The sequence below is a fragment of the Rhinopithecus bieti genome, unplaced genomic scaffold, assembly GCF_001698545.2.
Source record: "Rhinopithecus bieti isolate Rb0 unplaced genomic scaffold, ASM169854v2 scaffold_11252, whole genome shotgun sequence".
Lineage (NCBI taxonomy): Eukaryota > Metazoa > Chordata > Mammalia > Primates > Cercopithecidae > Rhinopithecus > Rhinopithecus bieti.
Genome location: NW_016806895.1, coordinates 2,386,746 through 2,409,920, shown reverse-complemented (window position 1 = coordinate 2,409,920; position 23,175 = coordinate 2,386,746). Strand labels below are relative to the sequence as shown.

Below are 23,175 nucleotides of genomic sequence, written 5' to 3'. Positions count from 1 at the left end.
TTTAAAAAATGGGGTTATAGAACGTCAGCAAAGGGTGGATTTGAGATGTTTGGGTGGGTCAAGTGGGCATTTTGACAACATGGCTTCTCCTTTGGCATGTTTAATTGTAATATTTGACAGACATCCTTGTAGTTTAAGATGACATTTTAAAATAAATTCTCTCCTAATGATGACTTGAGCCCTGCCACTCAGTGGGAGAATCAGCAGAACCTATAGGATCTTATTTGGAATTGACATTCTCTATTGTAATTTTGTTCCTGTTTATTTTTAAATTTTTGTTTCACTGGAAAGGAAAGATGATGCTCAGTTTTAAACGTTCAAAGTGTACAAGTTGCTTTGTTACAATAAAACTAAATGTGTACACACACACACACACACACACACACAGACAAAAAGATTTCCTAAAGAGAGCAGTAGTCCTCAGTTACATATTCTGGCCACAACATTGAAAGGACGTGTCAGCCCAGGTACAAGTATGTGCTTATTCACTGATTATTGATGGATTTAGTTGTAAAGTACAGTTGGAGTCATTTAGATCAGGGAAACTTTATTGACTAGTAAAACTTGTCACACAAATGCCTACTGCTTTCTGAATTCCAAGTTAAGAAGTAGGTACATTTATTTTCTCATGCATTGATCAAGGCAAAGAGAGCATAAGTTTATAAGAGCACTTCCATTGCTAATAAACGTGGCACTTAATTTTGATCTCTGTTTTCTTTTTATGGTCTTAAGAAAGAAGAAACTAATTGCTTTTCTTATTTTAATCTGAATTTAGATACTCAGGGGTGGAATGAAAGTCTTTTAAAGTTAAAGGAAATAAAATCCTAATTCAGATGAAGATTACCTAGGTTAAGAAGGAATCAGTTCTGTTTTCAATTTTTGTTGCCTCACATTATTTAAAAAATATTCTTACGTATAAAATAACTGAATATTAATTTGTTTGAATTAACCCTTACATTATTGTGGGAATATGAAATTTTATTTCTTTTCTACTCAATTCTCTGTCCTTTAAATTTTTTGATTTTCTTATGTTGCTATAGTATGGGAAATTAAAATTTTTTTGATTTTCAGTTATAAAATTAGGTTACCATTTGCCAAAGTTTGGGTATGTTAGATGAATTTAGGTAATCTTTGAGTGAATATTTAAAGTTTGGTAATTTACCTTTAGACACATTAGAAAATTAACTAAAACCATAAAATATTTTAACGGTTTTATTACTTAAAGTGAGGTTAAATTTTTAAGTAAATTAAGACCAGGTGCAGTAGCTCACACCTGTAATCCCAGCACTTTGGGAGGCAGAGGCAGGAGGATCACTTGAGCCCAGGACTTTGAGATCAGCCTGGTCAACATAGCGAGACCCTATCTCTACCAAAAATTTTAAAACTAGCTGGGTATGGTGGCGTGCGCCTTTAGTCCCAGCTATGCTGGAGGCTGAGGTGGGAGGATTGCTTGAGCCCGGAAGGTCAAGGCTGCAGTGAGCCATCATTATGCAAGTCAATTTAAAGAAAAACAATAAAGGTGTTATGTGGATATGGCAAAAATGAAAAGATGATCAAGATTGAAGTTTGTGAAATACTGCATTAGGTAACCCTTTTATATCTTCTCTTTTCTGCATGGAATCAGAGAAATGGAAGGGTTTTCATTTTACGGGAAAGGGAGCTGAGATCTAGACAGGTGACTTGCCCAGAGCTGTCTGCATTGTCTCTGGCTCTCAGGACTCTTAAGTAGGACTCATTGCTCCCAGGCAGGTGCTGTTTCTCTCTTTTCCCTCTGTAGGCAGGGCACATTTTCTGGATCTGTCCTAAAGAATTGAAAGCTGAATGTTAGCAATTTCTGGAGCACATGTACAACTCTGGTTGCTTCTCTTAAATGATAAATTATATCTCTGTGTTTTGCTGTAAATAAGGTTAACTTGTTTTACTTATGTTTATTTACTCATTAAAATATTTATTGAGTACCCATTTTGTGCCCCTTTAATCTCTTTTTTTGTTTTTTGTTTTTGTTTGTTTGTTTGTTTTGAGACGGAGTCTCGCTCTGTCGCCCAGTCTGGATGAAGTGCAGTGGCGCCGTGAGATCTCGGCTCACTGCAAGCTCCACGTCCTGGGTTCACGCCATTCTTCTGCCTCAGCCTCCCAAGTAGCTGGGACTACAGGCACCCACCACCATGCCTGGCTAATTTTTTGTATTTTTAGTAGAGACGGGGTTTCACTGTGTTAGCCAGAATGGTCTCAATCTCCTGACGTCGTGATCTACCTGTCTCGGCCTCCCAAAGTGTTGGGATTACAGGCGTAAGCCACCGCGCCCGGCCTTGTGCCCCTGTAATCTTAATAACAATGAAAATCATGATTTAACTTTTAGGTTGTAACATATGCCAGGCCTTCTGCTAAGCACTTTACATGTCTCGTTTGCCACTTGGAAAATAGCCAGTGTTACCTGTAGTGTAGAAAGGCAGGGAGATTTGAAGGTTTTGTATTAATTGTCATAAGTGAGTGCTAAAGAATCAAGAAAGGACATTGATAAATTACTGCTGAGAGTTCTATAATCCAGAGAACAGGCAATGCATTAGTGGAAAAATAGATATTAGAATTCATTATTTGTGGTTAAAATGAAGTAAAATATGGCCAGTCCGAATGCAATGGTGCTTACAGCTAATTGATCACAACCAGTTACAGATTTCTTTGTTCCTTCTCCACTCCTATTCCTTCACTTGACTAGTCGTAAAAAAATGAAGTGAAATGTAATTCTAGGGGTGAAAAAATGATTTTTTTATTACCATGATCCATTACTTTATAGAAAATTTGGTTCCTGTAACTGCTTTTCAAGTTTTTGTTTTTCAGTTTTAGTTCTTATTAGTCGCCACTGCCATTATAATATAAGCTTCCCAAAATGTAACTAATTGTTTCACATCCCCTGCTGATCTGCAGCACTCCCCATTGCCTACCAAATTAAGGAATGCCTCGCCCAATGTTCAACTGAGACATTGCTGTTTGTAAAAAAAAACAAACAAAAAAAATTTTTTAACAGATTTTCTAAATAGCTAATATTTGATGTCATTTATTTATCAAATGTTATTTGGGGGCATTTCATGTGCCAGGCATATGTAACACTTAAAAGAATCTTTCGTAAGTTAGGGTAGTATTATTATCCTTATATTAAATATGAGGGAACTGAGGCTTACAGAAGTTAGGTAACTTATGAAAGTTCCCCTTTATGGTGGAGCTAGATTTCCAGGCTGGGTCTGAATATTTTCTGAGACATGCTAACTGCTTTGAAATTTTTACAATGTTATATACATTTTTAAAGGATCTGATTTTTTTCTCCTTCATTCTCCTCTCTTGATGTTATCACTCTTATATTTTGCTCTCTGCAGTTTTCGCTTGTATGTGTAAATGGAGGAAGATGGGTGGGATTGCGAAGATGGGAGTGGGCTTGGAGCCAGTAAGCAGGATTCTCATCACAGCCACAGTACTTAATCCTCAAGCAGATCTCTCTTGGTGCTAGCACTCACCCCACCTATATTCTGATGTTTGCAGTCATCTAAAGTCTCCTTCTCCCTCACACTCTGTGTATTCCATACATAAACCATGTGAGTAACTCCCACTGGGTTTAACTCCCTACTTTAGTCTAATTAGGAGTAGGTATACTCTAGTTATCAAGTTGGTTTCTCTTGTCTGTTAGCCCAACTAAAAGTAAAAACAATATATATGTATTTACTGAGCCTGTAATTTGAGTTTAATATCTGTCCAAGACATGCTGAATGATTACATTTGCCTGAATTTCAGTCAACAAATAGGTGTCTTTTCTCATATAGTTATACATGGGGAAAAATACCTGTCTGGGGCACAGATGAATACTGTGCTTCAGGAGAAAGTGCTTTTTGGAAGAAAGTGTAAACCTAATATGGACTGATTTGCCCAGAGAGCGCTAGTGTGGAAGCACTTTTTCACGCACACAGTATCATAAAGGGAGGTGTAACTGCTAGACCAGATGATAAGCCTGTTTAATCCTTAATGAGCTTGAAGCATAGTGTTTTTGTAAGTAAAATATACTTCTGTCACCACAGCTTCACTCTACTTTTGTGGAAAAGAAGGCATTTCACTTTCATGGTCATTCACTGAATGGGTGAAAAGGAAGGTTGCTGCATTGGTTCTGGTCTTGGACTCAGTTTGCTCTTCCTGTCAGTTTTCTTAAATCGGAGATTTAGGGAAAGACTTGACAATAGTCATTTGTCACTTTAGTTACCTGATCTTCCCATGCCTTCATGTTCACTTTCCCTGCCACTTTATTCATTCCTTGCAGTGTTGAATACCAGATATTTTTTCTTTTCTTTTCTTTTTCTTTTTCTTTTTTCTTTTTTTTTTGTTTGAGACGAGATCATGCTCTGTTGCTCAGACCAGAGTGCAATGGCAGTTATGGCTTACTGCAACTTCGACCTTCCATGCTTAAGTGATCTTCCCACCTCAGCCTCCCAAGTAGCTGGGACTGCTGGCATGCACCATCGAGCCCAGCTAATTTTTAAATTTTTCTGTAGAGACAGGGTCTCACTATGTTGCCCAGGCTGGTCTTGAATTACTGGGCCCAAGTGATCCTCCTGCCTTGGCCTTCCAAGGTGCTGGGATTACAGATGTGAGCCACCATGCCTGGCCAGAATACCAGAAATTCTATCATATACCTCTCGGGATGCAGAGTTGATAATTCATAGATCAAGTCCATGTGCTCTAGTACTGTTTTCCTATTAGGGCCAGTTTAAAAAATGAAAGTTATATTCCAGAGGGCTGGGATTATGTAGGAGTCATTGAGAAAATGGCATCTGAGGAAATTGACAGGTTTATAATGGATCCACGTAGCAGAGATAATGTTGGCAGGAGGACTGATTCCCATATTCCCTTCTGCCTCTGCTGGGGCTTCTGCCAGTTGATAAGATGAGGTAAGATTACCTTATAAGGTTCATTAGGTAACTCTACGTCCCCTGCCTGCCTTGTTGACTGTTGGGATCCTTCATAACCAAGCCGATCATATATCCTGATTTACTTGGGATCATCTGAAACTCCCCCATTGTCCCAGTGTAATTATTAGTGTTCCTTTCATTCTTAAAAAGGTCCTAGTTTAAAGGATAAGTTATATGGTCACCTACTTACAATCATTGAACTGTCTGGTATGCAAGTAAAACCAAAGCCCCAGTCTCTTAGTTCCTCACTTTCACCATGGGATGCCTCTAGGAGAAAAGCCTTTAATCATCCATTCTCCCTACTTCAGGTCTTTCAGCTTCCACTTTTTTTTTTTTTTTTTTTTTAGGCGGAGTCTCGCTGTCGCAACTCGGCCATAGGACATATGGAGTGCAGTGAGGCGGCATCTCGGGCTCACTGCAAGCTCCCGGCCTCGCCTGGGTTCACAGCAAGGCATTTCTTCACTAGAGCCCATGTCTCGACCCGAGTAGCCTGGACTAATGCTGAACAGGAACGCGGCTTGCCACCGAAATAGAAAGTGCTAATGTAAGCTGAGTGGCAGTGTGAGTATCTGCCCGGAAAGTCTAGGGTGTTTTTTTTTTGTTTTTTCTCTTTTCTTATATTTTTCTCTATTTTTTATTTTTTTTTTTGTATTTTTAGTAGAAGAGAGAACGCGGGGAGGGGTGTCGCCATGTTATCGGCAGGATGGTCTCGATCCCTGACTCCGAGTCGGCTAGAAAGGTGATGCCGCGACAGTATCTCGCGCATGGCCTCAATCCCCAGCAATCCGCAATCACAGAAGTTGGTGATATACCAGGCTTGAGGCACCGCGCCCGGCCTTTTTTTTTTTTAATTTGAGATGGAATCTCGCTCTGTGGCCCAGGCTGGAGTGCAGTAGCGTGCTCTCAGCTCACTGCAACCTTCACTTCCTGGGTTCAAGTGATTCTCCTGCCTCCACGCCTGGCTAATTTTTGTACTTTTAGTAAAGACAGGGTTTCCCCATGTTGGCCAGGCTGGTCTTTGACGGAGTTCAGTCCTTAGGCGGGGGTGATCCGCCCGCCTTGGCCTCTCAAAGTTCTGGGATTACAGGCCTGAACCACCGCTCCTGGCCTCAGTTGCCACTTTTAAGGTACCAGATAGAGGCTGAGAAGCAAAGTGGTTAGTCACTTGCCTTTTTATTAGAAAGGAGACAAAAAAGGTCAAAACCATTATGAACATGCCAGGTCCAGAGCCTTATGTTACTCCATCCTTTCTATATACATCATCTTATAGTTCTTATTATACTGTTTACTTGTACTTTTTTTTTTTAACAGTCTTCCAATGGGTTGTTGTTCTTTGTAGAGTTGATTTTGAGAAAGGTATTTTGAGGAATGATTCTGCACTGAATTGAAGTTTTTTCTGAGGAGTGTTTAAAAGTAGATGTGATATTGATATTAAAACCATGTTACAATTATCTATAAAATATGAATGATAAAAAATAAGAACTAAATAAGCAAGAGAAAAATGTTATAGTCTTAATTTTTTGGGATAGCTGTCCAGCACCAGAGTATATTTGGAGTAAAAGTTGGTGCCCTCAAGTGGCCTTGAGAAGAATTTTCAGGAATTGTAGTTTTTCAGGTATATGGCTGTGGAATGTCTTTCTCTGTCCTCTCTCTCTCTCTCTCTTTTTTTTTTTTTTTTTTAAGACAGAGTCTCATTCTGTCACCCTTGCTGGAGTGCAGTGATGCTCTCTTGACTCATTGCAACCTCCGCCTCCCAAGTTCAAGCGATTCTGGTGCCTCAGCTTCCCAAGTAGCTGAGATTATAGGTGTGCACCACCATGCCCAGCTAATTTGTTGTAGTTTTAGTAGAGATGGGGTTTCTCTACATTGCCCAGGCTGGTCTCAAACCCCTGAGCTCGGCCTCCCAATGTGCTGGGATTACAGGCGTGAGCCACTGCACCCGGCCTCTCTGTCTGCCTGCCTGCCTGCCTGCCTGCCTGCCTTCCTTCCTTCCATCCTTCCATCCTTCCATCCTTCCTTCCTTCCCTCCCTCCCTCGTTCCCTCCCTCCCTCCCTCCCTCCTTCCCTTTTTCGCCCTCCCTCCCTTCTTTCCTACCTTCTCTTTCTCCTTTGTTTCCCTTTCCCTCGCTCCCTCCTCCTTCCCTTCCTTCTTCTTTTCTCTTCTCTCTCTTTTTTTTTTTTGAGACAGGGTCTTATTCACTCTGTCAGTGGTGCTGACAGGCTGTAGTGCAGTGGCGTGATCTCAGCTCACTGCAACCTCCACCTCCTGGGTTCAAGCCATTCTCCAGCTAATTTTTTAGTGTTTTTAGTAGAGACAGGGTTTCACCATTTTGGTCAGGCTGGTCTTGAACCCCTGGCCTCAAGTGATTCACCTGCCTCAGCCTCCCAGAGTACTGGGATTACAGACATGAGGCACTGTGCCCAAGCCGGCTTTTCTTTTTTTCTTTTCTTTCTTGTGAGACAGAGTCTTGCTTTGTTGTTCAGGATAAAGTGCAGTGGCATGATCATAGCTAACTGAAGCTTCGACCTCCTAGGCTTCATTGATTCTCCTGCCTCAGCCTCCCAAGTAGCTAGGACTATAGATGTGCATCACCACGTCCAGCTAATTTTAATCTCTATGTTGCCCAGGCTGGTCTTGAACTCCTGGCCTCAAGCGATCTTCCCACCCTGCCTCCCAAAGTGTTGGGATTACAAGTGTGAACCACTGCACCTGGACAGAATGTCTTTCTTGTTTTCTTCTTTCTCTCTCTCTCTATTTCTGTTTCTTTCCTTTTTTGAGACAGGATTATGCTCTGTTGCCCAGGCTGGGGTGCAGTGGTGTGATCACAGCTCACTGCAGCCTCCACCTCCTTGGCTCAAGTGATCCTCCCACCTCAACCTCTGGAGTAGCTGGGACTACAAGCATGTGCCACCACACCTGACTAATTTTTTAAGTTTATTTTTTCTAAAGATGGGGGTCTCACCACGTTGCACAGGCTGATTATTTTGAACTCTTGAACTCAAACAATCCACCCACCTCAGCCACCAGAGTGCTGGGATTACAGGCATGAACCACTGTGGCTGGCCCTAGAATGTCTTTCATGTTGTGAAATGTTTAAGTGATCTAGTTGGAATCCTGTTTTCACCACTCTTATTTGTGATCTTATGCTTCTGATGTCTCTGTAGAATCATAGAATTTTGTTGCTGGAAAGGACTAATCATCTAATAGAAGTCTTTAATTTGACATATAAGTAAACAAAGGAGCAAAGAGGTAAAGTGATTTGCTCAGTAGGTTACAGCTGGTGAGTAGTACAATCAGGATTAAACTCTGGGTCTTCTGACCTTTTCCCTCAAAAGGGAAAGTTACAAGGTTCTGCATTTATAAAGGACTTGCTCAAGTAAAGTGTTAAACTCCTAAGTGGCTTACTCTGCCAGTACATTCTATCTGCAGTTTCATTGCCTGTGAACATGGTTTTGATTAAATTGGTGATGCCCTATTATTTTACAGATGAGTAGGTAGAGATTTTTCAGGGTGGAGGCCAACTGTCACTCTGGTTGAGTCTCCAGTTTTAATTCTCAGCCTGCTGAGCTATAGTTCCTTACTTTGGAAAGTCTTTGTTTCCTTCCAAGAACATTACTCAGAAGGAGGAATTCTTTGCAAATCCAGATGCCTGTCAAAATCATGTTACACAACTTCCCCCATTCTGAATTTCCATTCAAGTCTTGTATCTAAATTCCAGTTGTATCTTGGTGTTACAAGTTAAAGCTAAGTGACTAATTGGAACCTTTGAGGATTGCTATGTTCCTTTTTTTTTTTTAATAGGTGTCTTGACTATGTTGATGGCTTAGCACAGATACCTCATTTATATCACTTGCTGCCACAGATGACTCAAGTGTGTGCTTTGCCTTAGACGTACAGTAGTCCCTCCTCATCTGTGGGGGATGAGTTTCAAGCCCCACTATGGATGCCTGCAACTGCAGATGGTACCGAACCCTATGTATACTATGTTTTTTCTTATGTACACATACCTATGATAAAATTTAATTTGTAAATTAGGCACAGTAATACATTAACAACAATAGTAATAAAGTAGAACATTTAGAATGTTATACTGTAATAAAAGTTATATGAATGTAGTGTCTCTCTCTCAAAATATCTTGACTGTAATATTTTCAGACCCTGGTTGACTTCCGGTAACTGAAACTAGAGAGTGAAATCATGGGCAAAGGGGGTTACTGTACTGGCGAGAAACAAGTGATGTTTGAGTGTTTGGCAGCTAGCCCCTGATTTAGTCTCAGAGTTGACTACTTTGTTTAAATCTGCTGGTGGGTGGCTGGGTGTAGTGTGCATTCCTAGAAGTGTTAGGGCCTTCGCTGATTTAGTCTTTTTGGAATTGCCAAAAAATAGACAAGAAACCTTTATTATGTTGTTAATTTTGTGTATACAAGGAATTTTGCAAAAGTCCAGGCAGGAAGTGTTCTTATGTACAAAACTAAAAAAGGAATAATCAGAAATTGCTCATAGAATGGATGAAGAGTATTTGATATAATCAGGAGAGCGTAATGTCCAGGTTAGTCCTCTATGGCAGAAGAGGTACGACTGGAGATGAAGACAATCTGTGATCTGGAAGTACCTGGCAATGCGTTGTCCACTAACTTAATAACTTTCCTTCCTGGTGTTGAGGGCCTAAGAACCCGTTTTTAGTATCACCCAGCTCTATTTGAGGAACTTTTATTCTTGGACATGTCACTAGTTCCATCCTTTACTATGGAGAATTGCCTGTTGAAATCATACAAGTCATCAGCATATGGTACTTATAAGATAGGCCTCCCACCCATTCCTAATTTAAACAACCGTTATGTATTAACTATAGGAAATTTGGAAAATAGATATTTAAAGGAAAAAAGAAGTAATTCCACTTAGGAAGACCATTGTTAATATTTGGAACATGTTATAGCCTTTTTGATACACATTTAGTATACATATATTAGACATATAATTGAAAGTAGGCCACCTCTGTTATTTTGTAATATTAAGATTAATATTTTAAGGCCGGGCGCGGTGGCTCAAGCCTGTAATCCCAGCACTTTGGGAGGCCGAGACGGGTGGATCACGAGGTCAGGAGATCGAGACCATCCTGGTCTACACGGTGAAACCCCGTCTCTACTAAAAAATAAAAAAAAAAAAAAACTAGCCGGGCGAGATGGCGGGCGCCTGTAGTCCCAGCTACTCGGGAGGCTGAGGCAGGAGAATGGCGTAAACCCGGGAGGCGGAGCTTGCAGCGAGCCGAGATTGCGCCACTGCACTCCAGCCTGGGCGACAGAGCTAGACTCCGTCTCAAAAAAAAAAAAGATTAATATTTTAAAACAATATTTTTTCATATATCGTTGCATATTCTTTTAAAGCAGGGTTTCTCAACATGAACATTACTGACATTTTGGGCTGGATAAGTCTTTGTTATGAGGAGCTGTCCTGTGCACTATATAGGATATTTAGTAACATTCCTGGCCTCTACCCAGTATATGCCATTAGCATCTTTTCAGTTGTGACAACCAAAAATGTCACATATTGTCAAGGATGATTTTCCCTGGGGGGAAAAATCACCTGGGTTGAAAACCAGTGTCCTAAAGTAACAGTTCCCAAACTGAAAAAATACTAGTTTTCATAAGTGAAAAAACATTAAATAGTAAAAACAGTATATTTTCCAAAATTTAAAAAATAGCGAGAGTGTCATTGTTACATTTTCCCAAATCTCTGTGTATCTGTCATAATAAAAGGCATTCACATTTAATCTGTTGCAAAATATTGCTTTAGGTGAAGTATATAAAGAAAATTATAGGCTGGGTGCTGTGCCTCATGCCTGTAATCCTAGCAGTTTGGGAGGCTGAGGCGGGAGGATTTCTCTAGTCCAGGAGTTCGAGACCAGCTTGAGCAACATAGCAAGACTATCTCTACAAAAAAGAAAAAAATTAGCCAGGCATGGTGATGTGTACCTGTAGTCTCTCAACTACTCTGGAGGCTGAGGTAGGAGGATCACTTAAGCCTGGGAGGTTGAGGCTGCAGTGAGCTATGATAGCCCCAGTGCACTCCAGCCTGGGTGACAGAGTGGGACCCTGTATCCAAAAAGAAAAAGCTTTATACATCAGTATTTATAAAAGGGAAGAGCATGTTAATGACTTAGATAACTGTGTATTCTTCATTAATACTGTATCAAAACTCAACAAGTGGAAGTTTCTTAAAGATTAGTTGCAATGTAGAATATAAAACCGTATCAAATAATTTGTCATAGCCTGTTACATTGTTACATTAAAATCCATTAATCTGTCTTAAACTTTAGGTCTTTCCTCCCATGCATCGTTTTATAACATCATACATTGATCATTTTGGAAAATACTGGTTCACTGAGTTTTTCAGATTTTCCAAATCTTGACACATTTCATTGTATATTTTAAAAAGTCACATCTGTTGACATTACCACCAGTCTCATCAGAAAAGCCTCTATGTATTGGGAAGTAGTTATGTTCACCATGGTGAATACAATTTTCCAAAATTTTATTTTACTTGAAAGCTTGAATTTTATCATTGGCCTCAAATACTGCCAATTATTTTCTTGAAGTGACAGGCTCGTCTTACTCATTTTGAGAAAATATTACCAGATACCCAAGTCTGAATAACCATAGTTTTTCAGTAATTTCAAGTAAAATGTTATTCGTGAAAAAAGCAGTCAGTTCAGCTCACAATGCAAACTATCTCATACATACTTTTTCACAAAATAGGTATTGTTTTTCAGTGTGCAGTAGAAGTGTTTTATGTGTACTTTCCATTTTGTCATACAAAGTATTTAGATGTGTACTCTGGTTGAAATTTGATACAATTATTTTTACTGCTTCATCAAGGCACTCCTCAGTGAATGTGGCATTTGTGTCTTATTGTGAATGAGTGGCAGTTAAAGAATACACTGATGAATAGTACAATTTGCTGTCACTGCCCTAGTGCCAAGGCACCAGTGGTTTTACCCACCATTGCTTTTGCATTGTCAGTACAGTTTCAACACAGTGAAAAAGGCAGATAACATTGTAGTGTTATTGCAAAAAGAGTTTTGACTTTGCAGATCTTCTGGGGTCCATGGAACACACTTTGAGAACAACTGTTCTGAAGCATGATATTGTGACATCGTATCCTTTCAAGTGTCTATATCAGAATTTAACCAGTTCTGTCTTGTTTCTTCTATTTATTTTTTAGCTTTTATCACAATCCTTGTAGCTAAATTCAAGAGCAAAAATATTTTCCCTTAGAATAATATCTTTAGAAGTGGAATTCTGAGTCAATGGGTATGAATATTTTTTATATTTTTAAGATACATTTGATATATATCACCCAATCACCCAATTGTCTTCCAAGATGGTTAAACCAACTTGTTTACACTTGTACCAATGTATTATGAGACTGTATCGTGGCTAGAGATGGGCATTATTTTATCTTAACCAATTCAGTCAGAATACTGGCATCATCTAAAAAGTGTATTATAACTTCTCATACAACTGGCCTTGATTACTAATGAGTCTGAATATTTTAAAGTTTTGGCCATTTTGTAGTCTTCCTTTAGACTGATTACAGTGCAACTGGTTAGGTTGTAACTTTCTTTGTTAAAACAGTCACATTCTCCTAATTCCTTTTGAGATTATTCCCTAGTTAACCCTATTTGCATTTGGATGTATATCAAATTGCAGCCTCTGATTTAGAGTCCCTCTCTTAAGGAGGTCGTAAATGTGCCTTTCTCTAAATTTCAGAAGTTTGAGCCCCACGTTTTTGACTTTTGTTATATTTAAGGAGTATCACCTGTGCTATTAACATTTTTTTCGAAGTTGATTTTTCTTATAAACAGTATTTGAAAGGAAACTTGATATTACTATAAAGTCTACTAAGTCACGGGTTTTATGTGCTAGTTGTTTTTTTCTAGTACACCTTAAAATACGTAATTATTAAAATCATTTCTGTCTAAAATTATCCAGTGGCCTTTGTTTACCACACTTTAGGAAGAGCAGGGGCTTTGGACTCAAACATCTTGGATTTGAATCCCACTCTGCTTGTAACTAGTAGTGTGCTCTTGGATAGGTGAGTCTAACCTCTTTGTGCTTCAGTTTCCTCACTGGCAAAATGGGGATGTTCAAAGATGAACTCTTAGGTGCCTTACATCTCTACTCTGTGACTCTGGTATAAGAAGAAAGGGATATTTGAATATTTGTGGATTTCTTTCTCTGTTTCTGATCAGGAATTAGAGACATTGTCTAGGGTTAATATTTTAAAACCCTAACTTGATTAAATTCTACTGCTGTTAGTCATCTGATTTTGGAGAAACCATTTCATTTTATGGGGCTCTAACTGTCTAGTTAGGATATTACTGCTGCTTTAATACTTCCTATTTAATGTAAAGTACTTCTAGCTAGGAGCTAAGGCAAGCCAGGACCTCACTTTTAACATGTTTAAAATGGGGACAATGTTTCTGTTCTACTTACCTCATTAGAGACATGGAAAAATGAGATAATAGGTAGATAAGTGGACACAGCTTTTAGCAGAAGGGTACTAGGTAAAGACAGGGTGTCAGCAAAAGTAATGCCTGTAGATGTTATCCCTTCTATAGATACTTCTGTAGTGAAGAGCAACATACGTGTGACACCACCTCTCCTATCTCTCCAGACCTGCCTGTACCCCTCCCTCTTCCCTGCCTACTGGTTTCGATTTGGGAAGTGCCATTGAACAGCAGTTTTGTGACCTTGGGCAAATCACTCAACCTTAACTATCCGTGGGCCAAAAATTGGGAGATCTGACAACCTTGAGTCTGTATTTCTCTATGGCAACAACTGGCTAGAGCTGAATGGTGGCTTATCTTTTAAAAATACAGATGTATTCTTCAGTCTGTCACTTAATCTGGCAAGTCTGATTCATTTACTTTGCTGCCTGGCCTCTTTGCGAGGCTGGATTGTATCATGGTAAGGAGCATGGTTTCTGGAGCCACATTACCTAGATTCAGATCCCAACAATGACTCTTGGTAGCTGTGTACCCCTTCATATTATGTAGCTTTTCTGTAGTTTCATGTGAATTCCTACTTCATGGGGTTGTTTAAAGGATTGGAAGAGCCACTACATATAAGACCCTTAGGATAGTCCCTGACCCAGAGTAAACTTAACTGATGTTAGTTGTTGTTTGAGTTCAAATAGCATAATAATTAGCTGACATTTATCTAGCTCTTAATATGTATCAGGCACTGGTCCAAGTCTTTCACACAGATCTATCTCATTAATCCTAAAGGTAATACTGTGAAATAGGTAGTGTTGTTTTCTCAGTTTTACAGATGGAAGGACTATAATTTAGAGAAGTTAAGTAGCCTATCTAAAGGCACACAGCTAGTAGGTGCCGGCAACATTGAGAGTTGAACCTGTGTTTGTGTATCCTAATCCTGTGGGTTTTTTCTTATTATTCTTTCCTGTGTCTTACTACGTGGAGACTAAGCCTATGGGTTTGAATGCTGTGCTGTGCTATGCTGCCCCACATTATATCCACCTCTAAAATAGGTCTAATCACAGAAGTGGCTGACTTGAGTAAATAGAGCTTAGTGCTCTTAATGTTTTTGTAAGTGATTTGAGGGGAGAATGAATATAAAATTTCCAAAATTTATATATGATGTTAGTTCCTTCAGGCAGTGAAATGCAAAACAATAGGAGATAAATAAACTACAGAAAACTTTTTTGGGGTGGATGGGGTGAGTGAATAGAAAAATGGTAACTGAATTTCATGGTAGGTTCTCATGAAGAAAGATAAACTGTTTGTAGAATCATGTGCTCCGAGATATTTAGTAAGGACTTGAGAGTTATTTTAGGCTATTATTTGAAGGTTAAAAAGGCCAGCAAACATTTCACACCCATTAGGATGACTGTTATCCAAAAAAGCAAAGAATAAAAAGAGTTGGCAAGGATATGGAGAAATTGGAACTGTTGTACATTGTTGATGAGAATATAAAATGGGACAACCACTGTGGAAAACAGTATGGCAGTTCCTCAAAAAGTTAAAAACAGAATTACCATATGGATCCAGCAATTTCACTTCTGGTTATATACCCAAAAGAATTTAAAGTAGGGGCTCAAACAGATATTTGTACACTAATGTTCAGAGTGGCATTATTCACAATAACTGAAAGGTAGAAGCAACCCAAGGGTCCATCAGTGGATGAATAGATAAACGAAGTGTAGTCTATACATGCAATGAAATATTATTATTCAGCCTTACAAAGGAATGAAATTGACACACACTACAATGTGGATAAACCTTGAAGACATTGTGCTAAGTGAATGGTGTCTAGAGGGAGAATGGCAGTTGTCAGTGGGAAGGGGTAGTTCTGGAAATAAAGTGTGGTGATGGTTGCACAACAATGTGAAAATGTGAATGTAGTTAATGCCACAAAACTCTATACTTAAAAACAGGTAAAATCATTAAAATGAAAAAAAAAAAAAAAAAAAAAGACTGGAAAGTGCTTTTCTTCCTTGTGTAAAGCTCCAGAACGTTCCTTATTTGGAATGCTAGGTGCTGTTCTGTCCTCTGCATGTTGGTGGAATGGATACAACTTAGTTTTAGGCTCCAGGCCCAGCTCTTTGGATTATTAGCAAGTCATTTTATAATCTCTGATATGTGTCTAGAAAAAGGGCCCACATAATCCTTACCTCACAAGCAAGGATAAAATGGATATGTGTGTGATTGAATTTCTATACAAATGTCAATTATTTTCAACTTTGGAAAAATAACAAAACAGACTTATTTTCCATCCACTGACGTAGCTGGGCTGTGTGTCACACAGACTGTGCCTCTGTAATGCGCTGCAGCTTCTTGGAGCTTAGGAGAGGTATAGTTAACACAAAAGGAGGTTTGGTCTTACACAGTACACTCACTGAAGAGGAATAAATGGGCTGAGAAGAAAGCCAGGCTGAATGATTTTCCTTTGGTCTTTACAGTTAAAAAAAGAAAAAAAAAAAACTTCAGCAATATAAAAGGGTATTAAGTAAAATTGCTATCTGCAAGAGATGACCTCTGCTAACCATTTTGCATCTGTCTTTGTATGTATAAATTTGTGTATGTTTTTGTGTAATTGTATCATACTATTCATATTCTTAATGCTACCTAAAACAAGGTTTGAAAAATTAGGACAAATTCATGGGTGATACTTTAGGGACACAACGACATTTTGAGAGCTGTGTGCACCTAATGTATATCACACTAGGCTAAATGCTTTTACAGACATTATCTCACAATACACAACAAGCCTGGGAAATATTTGGTATTTTCTTCATTTTACAATAAAAAAATTAGGGTAGAGGAGTAGAATAACCAGGACACATAAATGGTGAAACCAAGATTTGAATCAGGTACTTTTATTCCAGAGCTTGCACTTCCTGTATCCTTCTATAGCACCATCTTTGCTGCCTCTCAAAGATGAAACCCCAAGCTCTGTATCTAATCCCATTGTGTTACTTGTTAAAAGAATGTTTTGAACAATTAATACAGTCACTAATACTTTATATTTTAGAAATTGTTCCATGTGAGTATAAACAGAGCTGCCTCATGCTTTTATTTATTTATTTAGGCTGCATTGTACATATATAAATAGTAAACTTTCTTGCATTTTTTTATTGTGAAATATATAACATAAAATTTACCATTTTAACCATTTTTAAGTGTACTTACTGTTCGGTGGTATTAATTACATTCATGTTGTGCAACCATCACCACATCCATCTTTAGAATTTTTCATTTTGCACAACAGAAACTACCCATTAAACTATTAACTCCCCATTCCTCTTTTCCCCCAGCCCCAGCCACTGCCGTTCTACTTTGTCTCTGATTTGAGTATTCCTTATATAAGTGGAATCATACAATATTTGTCCTTTTGTGTCTGGCTTATTTTATTAAACAATAATTTTAACCAGACTTCTATGGATGGACATTTAAATTATTATTCTTTTGCTCTTTGAACAATTATCAGTTCCAGGAGCATTCAATCCAGAATTTCAGACTGCTCTCTCAGTCCTATGCTTGGCGGGCTTTTGAGGAAACCCAAAGCAAGTCCTTACCTCAGCTTTTCTGAGCAATAAAATAAGAAGAATGTTAAATAATTACTTTTGTTATAGTGTGTTGTAAGGGCTTGCTTAGTTTCTGCTTATAGCTTGGGACCCTTTGGGAAAGGGTACTCTTTAAGAATAAAGGTTTTCTATAACTACAAAGCTGCTGCCACCATGTGATTATGGTACATTTTTTGATGAATTAGTGATTTTAGTGCAGAATGAAACCAACCCAAAAAACCAAAATCAGAGTATGTAGTTGTATTTTCTTGGGGTTCTCAGATGAGTCGAAGGTAAGCAATTGTTTATGAGAAAACCAGGCTTAGAAGGCCTGGCCTCTGCTTGTCTTTGCCTGGCACTGGCACTGAGAAGAAAGGGAAGGTCTAGCCTTCCCAAGAAGTCTCTGTGCTCCACCTCCGGTGCCCCAGAGAGGTTGGGGCTGGGCTCCCTCTCCTGAGGCTGACCCCATTCTCATCCAACTGCCAGGCCCATGGGGCTGGCTTAAATGGTCTGAAATGATCCTAAATATTCTTCACTTGGATTATTTGCATGTCAGTCTCTCTCTGTGGAACTAAACAATAAATCTCTGCCTTTCTGAACTGATTGGGTGATTAAGGGAGACAACTGTAGAGCTTCTTTTGCGTCTGAACTGACTTTCCCTTGCTTCACCAGCCCTCCTCTGCTTTGTTGAGTCAGAGGCTTGGGCACAACTGTTTGTTTAGCTCCCTCTGCTGGCTGAAAAGCAGCCTAATGGTTTCACATTATGCCTCAATTTGTACTGGTTGTTTTTCTGCCAGCGCATACTTGAAAAGTCCCGTCTTTGCATAGGGATCTTAATACCTTGCCTAAAGGAATGAGAAGTTGAGTGGGGTAAGGGGTGTGTTTAGCTTACATCTTCTGATGCTAACCTTGAGGGCAAAGTCAAGAAGCAGGCCCCATCACAGCGATAATTTTTGCCTCAGTGATTCCAATCTCCCATGGACTTTGTCATCATCGTGTTAGTTACTAAGGACACATCATTTAAAGTGATCCCAAGACATTTAACAAATAGCCATGAATTTTAAATTACTGAGTACTTGGCAAAATGAAATCATCCTATAAATGCCTAGAATGAACACAAAGATTATTGCTGTCTGGGTGATGGGGGGAGACCTTAGGCTGAGAATGGTTATGAGTTGGACACAAACATATAGATATTCTGGTTTCTTTTTTTTTTCTTTTAGTAGAGACAAGGTCTCACTATGTTGCCCAGGCTGATCTCCAACTCCTGAGCTCAGGTGATCCTCTCACCTCGACCTCCCAAAGTGCTGGCATGACCTCCCAAAGATCTGCTGGGATTACAGGTCCTCCTACCTCGACTTCCCAAAGTGCTGGCATGAGACACTGGGCCTAGCAGATATTCTGTTTTTGTTTTTGTTGTTGTTGTTTGTTTTGAGATCAAGTCTTGCTCTTTCACCCAGGCTGGAGTGCCGTGGCATGATCTCTGCTCACTGCAACCTCTGCCTCCAGGGTTCAAGCGATTCTCCTGCCTCATGCTCCCCAGTAACTGGGACTACAGGCACACAATATTCTGTTTTTACTTAAGCTGCTTCAATTTGGGAGAGACTGTGCTGTAGGTCTTAGTGAGCCATGAGTATCCCAGCCCATCCTGCAGAGTCTTGTTTTCTTTTTTCTTTTTCTATCATGAACATTAAACATAATCCAAAACTCTTTATTATGGAAACGTCCAGCTGGGCTCACGCCTGTAATCCCAGCACTTTGGGAGGCCAAGGCAGGCAGATCACTTGAAGTCAGGAGTTGGAGACCAGCCTGGGCAACATGGTGAATCCCTGTCTCTTGAAAAAAATACAAAAATTAGCTGGGTGTCGTGCTCACCTCTAGTCCCAGCTACTCAGGAGCCGAGGCAGGATAATCAGTTGAACCTGTGAGGGGGAGGCTGCAGTGAGCTGAGATCGTGCCACTGCACTCCAACCTGGGCGACAGAGTGAGAAAAAAAAAAAAAATTTGTTCAAGCATACACAAAAGTAGAATAGTATAGTGTATGTATCTACAGCAGTTGTCCATATTTTATTAATAATCTATCCCTCTACTTTTTTTTTCTGGAATGTTTTAAAGGAAATTCCAGACATACTCCATTTCACCCACCTCAGTATGCATCTCTAATTGATGAGGATTTTTTTCTTTTTTAACATAACCATAGTAGCATTAATAATACCTAAGAGATGTAACAATACTTCCTTAATAACATGAAATATTTAAACAAAGTAGAGAGATACCAATCGGATTTGACAAAATGTTGATAATTTGTTAAATTTACTTCCAATCTATTATTATTACTGATAGAAGGATTTACTTATGATGTTTTGTTTTTAAGACTTTATTTATTTTAGAGAAGTTTCAGGTTCACAGTAAAATTAAGAGAAAGGTACGGAGGTTTTCCATGTACCCCTTATTCCCACACCTGCATAGCCTCCTCCATTGTCAACATCTTCCACCAGAGTGGTAAATTTGTTAAAATTGATAAACATATGCTGATACATCATAAACACCCAGAGTCCCAATGTTCAAAAAATGAAACTTAGGGTTCACTTTGGGTGTTGTATATTTTATGGGTTTGGACAAATGTAATGACATGCATCCATCATTACAATATCATACAGAGGATTTTACTGCCCTAAAATCTTCTCTGCTCCATATATTCAACCCCTGCCTCCAAGCCCTGGCAATTACTGATCTTTTTGTTGTCTCCATGATTTTGTCTTTTCCAGAATATCATAGAGTTGAAGTCATACAGTCTGTAGCCTTTTCAGTTTGGCTTTTTTCATTTTGTAATGTGTACTTAAGGTTTCTCCATGTCTTTTCACTACTTGATATTTCATTTCTTTTTATGACTGAATAAGTTTCTGTTTTCTGATTGCACCACAGTTGATTTATCCATTTACCTACTGAAGGATATCTTGGTTGCTTACAAGTTTTGGCAATTGTGAATAAAACTGTTGTAAAATAAATCCATGTACAGGTCTTTGTGTAGATATTAAGTTTCAACTCCTTTGGTTAAATACCAAGGAGCATGATTGCTGGATTGCATGATAAGGGTACATTTAGTTTTGTATGAAACTGCCAAACTATCTTCAAAGGTGGCTGTACCATTTTGCAATCCCACCAGCAATGAATGAGATTGCCTGTTCCACATTGTGACCCTCGTTTGGTGTCATCTAGGTTTTCTCCTACTATCTTCTAGGACTTTTATAGTTTTGTGTTGTACATTTAGATTTATGATCAATCTTGAGTTAATTTTTATGAAGGGTGTAAAGTCTGTCTAAATTCATTTTTATGCATGTGGATATTGAGATGTTTCAGCACCATTTGTTGAAAAGACCCTTTTTGCTCCATTGTTTTGTCCTTGCTCTGTGGTCAAAGATCAGTTGATTATACTCATGTGGGTCTATTTTTGGCCTCTGTTTTGTTCCACTGATCTATTTGTGTATTTGTTTGACAGTATTATACTGTCTTGATTACTGTATCTTTGCAGTAACCTGAAGTCAGGTAATGTCAGTCCTCCAACTTTGGTTTTCTTTTTTTTTTTTTTTGAGGCGGAGTCTCGCTCTGTCGCCCAGACTGGAGTGCAGTGGCCAGATCTCAGCTCACTGCAAGCTCCGCCTCCCGGGTTTACGCCATTCTCCTGCCTCAGCCTCCCGAGTAGCTGGGACTACAGGCGCCCGCCACCTCGCCCGGCTAGTTTTTGTATTTTTAGTAGAGACGGGGTTTCACCGTGTTAGCCAGGATGGTCTCGATCTCCTGACCTCGTGATCCGCCCGTCTCGGCCTCCCAAAGTGCTGGGATTACCAGGTTTGAGCCCCGCGCCGGCCTGGTTTTCAAATTGTGTTGTATTATTGGGGCCTTTTGGCTCCCTATTTAAATTTGTTTCAGAAAATCAAATTTTAAATGTTAGAATCATTTTGTTGATATGCATAAAATGATTTGCTGAGAATTTGAGTGGGATTGCATTAAATCCATAGATGAAGTTGGGAAGAACTGATATCTTAAAAATATTGAGTCTTGGCTGGGCACAGTGGCCCAAGCTTGTAATCCCAGCACTGTGGGAGGCCTAGGTGGGCAGATCATCTAAGGTCATGAGTTCGAGACCAGCCTGGCCAACATGGTGAAACCCCGTCTCTACTAAAAATACAAAATTAGCCAGGCGTGGTGGCATGCGCCTGTAATCCCGGCTACTCAGGAGGCTGAGGCAGGAGAATTGCTTGAACCCGGAAGGCAGAAGTTGCAGTGAGCTGAGATTGCACCATTGCACTCTAGCCTGGGCAAAAAAAAAAAAAAGCAAAACTCCGTCTTTAAAAAAAAAAAGGAATAGCTGTCCATTTATTTAGTTCTTTGATTTTGTTCATCAGAGTTTTAAAATTTTTCTTATATATGGTAAAACTTTGTTAAATTTATACCTAAATATTTTATATTTCAAATTCCACTTATTCATTGCTGGTATATAGGAAAGTGATGAACTTTTGTATATTAACCTTATATCTCCCAATCTTGCTAAAATCACTTCTGTATTTTTTTAAAGAAACACTACAGATACACTTAAAAGCCTCTTTTACTATGTGTGTTTATCCATAAACAATATGAAGTATTGTTTTGATATTTAAAATACATGCTTAAATATTATCCCTTTCATATCCTTTTGAAACTTGCTTTTATTACCATTAGGTTTTTACTATTTATTCATGTTTGTATACATGTTTCTTGTTCATTTGAACTGCTGTATAATATTCCATTGTGTTTAGACTCCACCTATTTTATATTCCAGTGGAAGTTATCCATTCCTGAATTGTTAGGTATTTATGTTGTATATAGGTTTTCTTGATATTATGACCAGTGCTTCAGTGAACTTTCTTGTACATTCCCTTGTGCCACTTTGTGAGAATCTGTCTAAATTATAATGTACATTTCCCTGATAACATATAGAATTTGAGATCTTCTATAAAATATGTTTGGTATTTGGGTTTCCTTTTCTGAATGGTTATATTCTTTGCCTCTTTTCCTATTGGAGTTTTAAGAATTATTTGTAGAAATTCTTTGCATCTTCTAGATATTAAGCCATTACCAGTATCGTGCACTGCAAGAATTCTTACAAACTCAGGCAGTCCTGTCCTGGTCCTTCAGTTTACTCCACGGGCCAGTTTGCTGGAGTTAAGTCAGCTTCTGTTTTTACTCCTGGGGTTCCTTTATTCTTACTTAACATTTGAGTTATGCTACTAAGGCGGACAATCCCTTCAACTGTCCATCAGAATGAATTTACTTTGTCAGTTATGGTTCATTTTTTGTTCAATAAGGCAGTATAGAATAGTGGTTAAGAGTTGGGGCTACAGAGTCTTTACTGCTTGTGTTTGAATCTTAGCTCGATGAGTTTATTATGTGATGTTGGCAAATTACTCTTTTGTACTTGGCTTTATCATCTATAAAACCAATGAGGGTAGAACTATTATGATGACCATTTTATGTTTGGTGAAACTGAGGCTAAGGGAGATTAGGTCAGAAACATGAGCAAGTAGAAGAAACATGTGCGCCTCTCTTTTAACTTTTTGCTTTTGCTAGAGGCATGAGTATAGAGAAATATTTATTTAATTTAAAAAAATATAGTAGCAGAAGCAGTGATAAGTCCCTGACTCACAGCCTCAGTGTTGGGAGAAAACCATAGGAGTGGAGACTATAGAGAACTGAAGTGCCCATACCTAAGTCTGTTTGTAGTGTGGAAAACCATTTGTGTCATTTTTCATGAAAATAAAGTGACAGAAACCCAAACCATGATTTTCATGACCTTAGCTTGATGTTTTACAGAGTGGTAAATTTGTAAGAAATACATAATTTTGATACTGTCCTAGGCCAGAGAACTCATAGTTGAAATAGGCCTATCATAAAGAGAACACTGTGGGCCACACTTAGGGCATCGGTCTGGTGTACAACTTGATTTGGACTGACAATGGAAGGAAGAAGAAACTCAAGAAACAAAGGAATTTGGCCGGGAGCGGTGGCTCAAGCCTGTAATCCCAGCACTTTGGGAGGCCGAGATGGGTGGATCACGAGGTCAGGAGATCGAGACCATCCTGGCTAACATGGTGAAACCCC

The 23,175-nt window shown here is 39.0% G+C and overlaps 1 protein-coding gene across 7 annotated transcripts in view; it reads left to right on the top strand.

The window, feature by feature from the left end:
• DCAF5 (DDB1 and CUL4 associated factor 5) overlaps positions 1-23,175 on the top strand; it is a 121,997-nt gene that overhangs the window by 11,773 nt on the left and 87,049 nt on the right. The gene's annotated exons all lie outside the window — the stretch shown is intronic.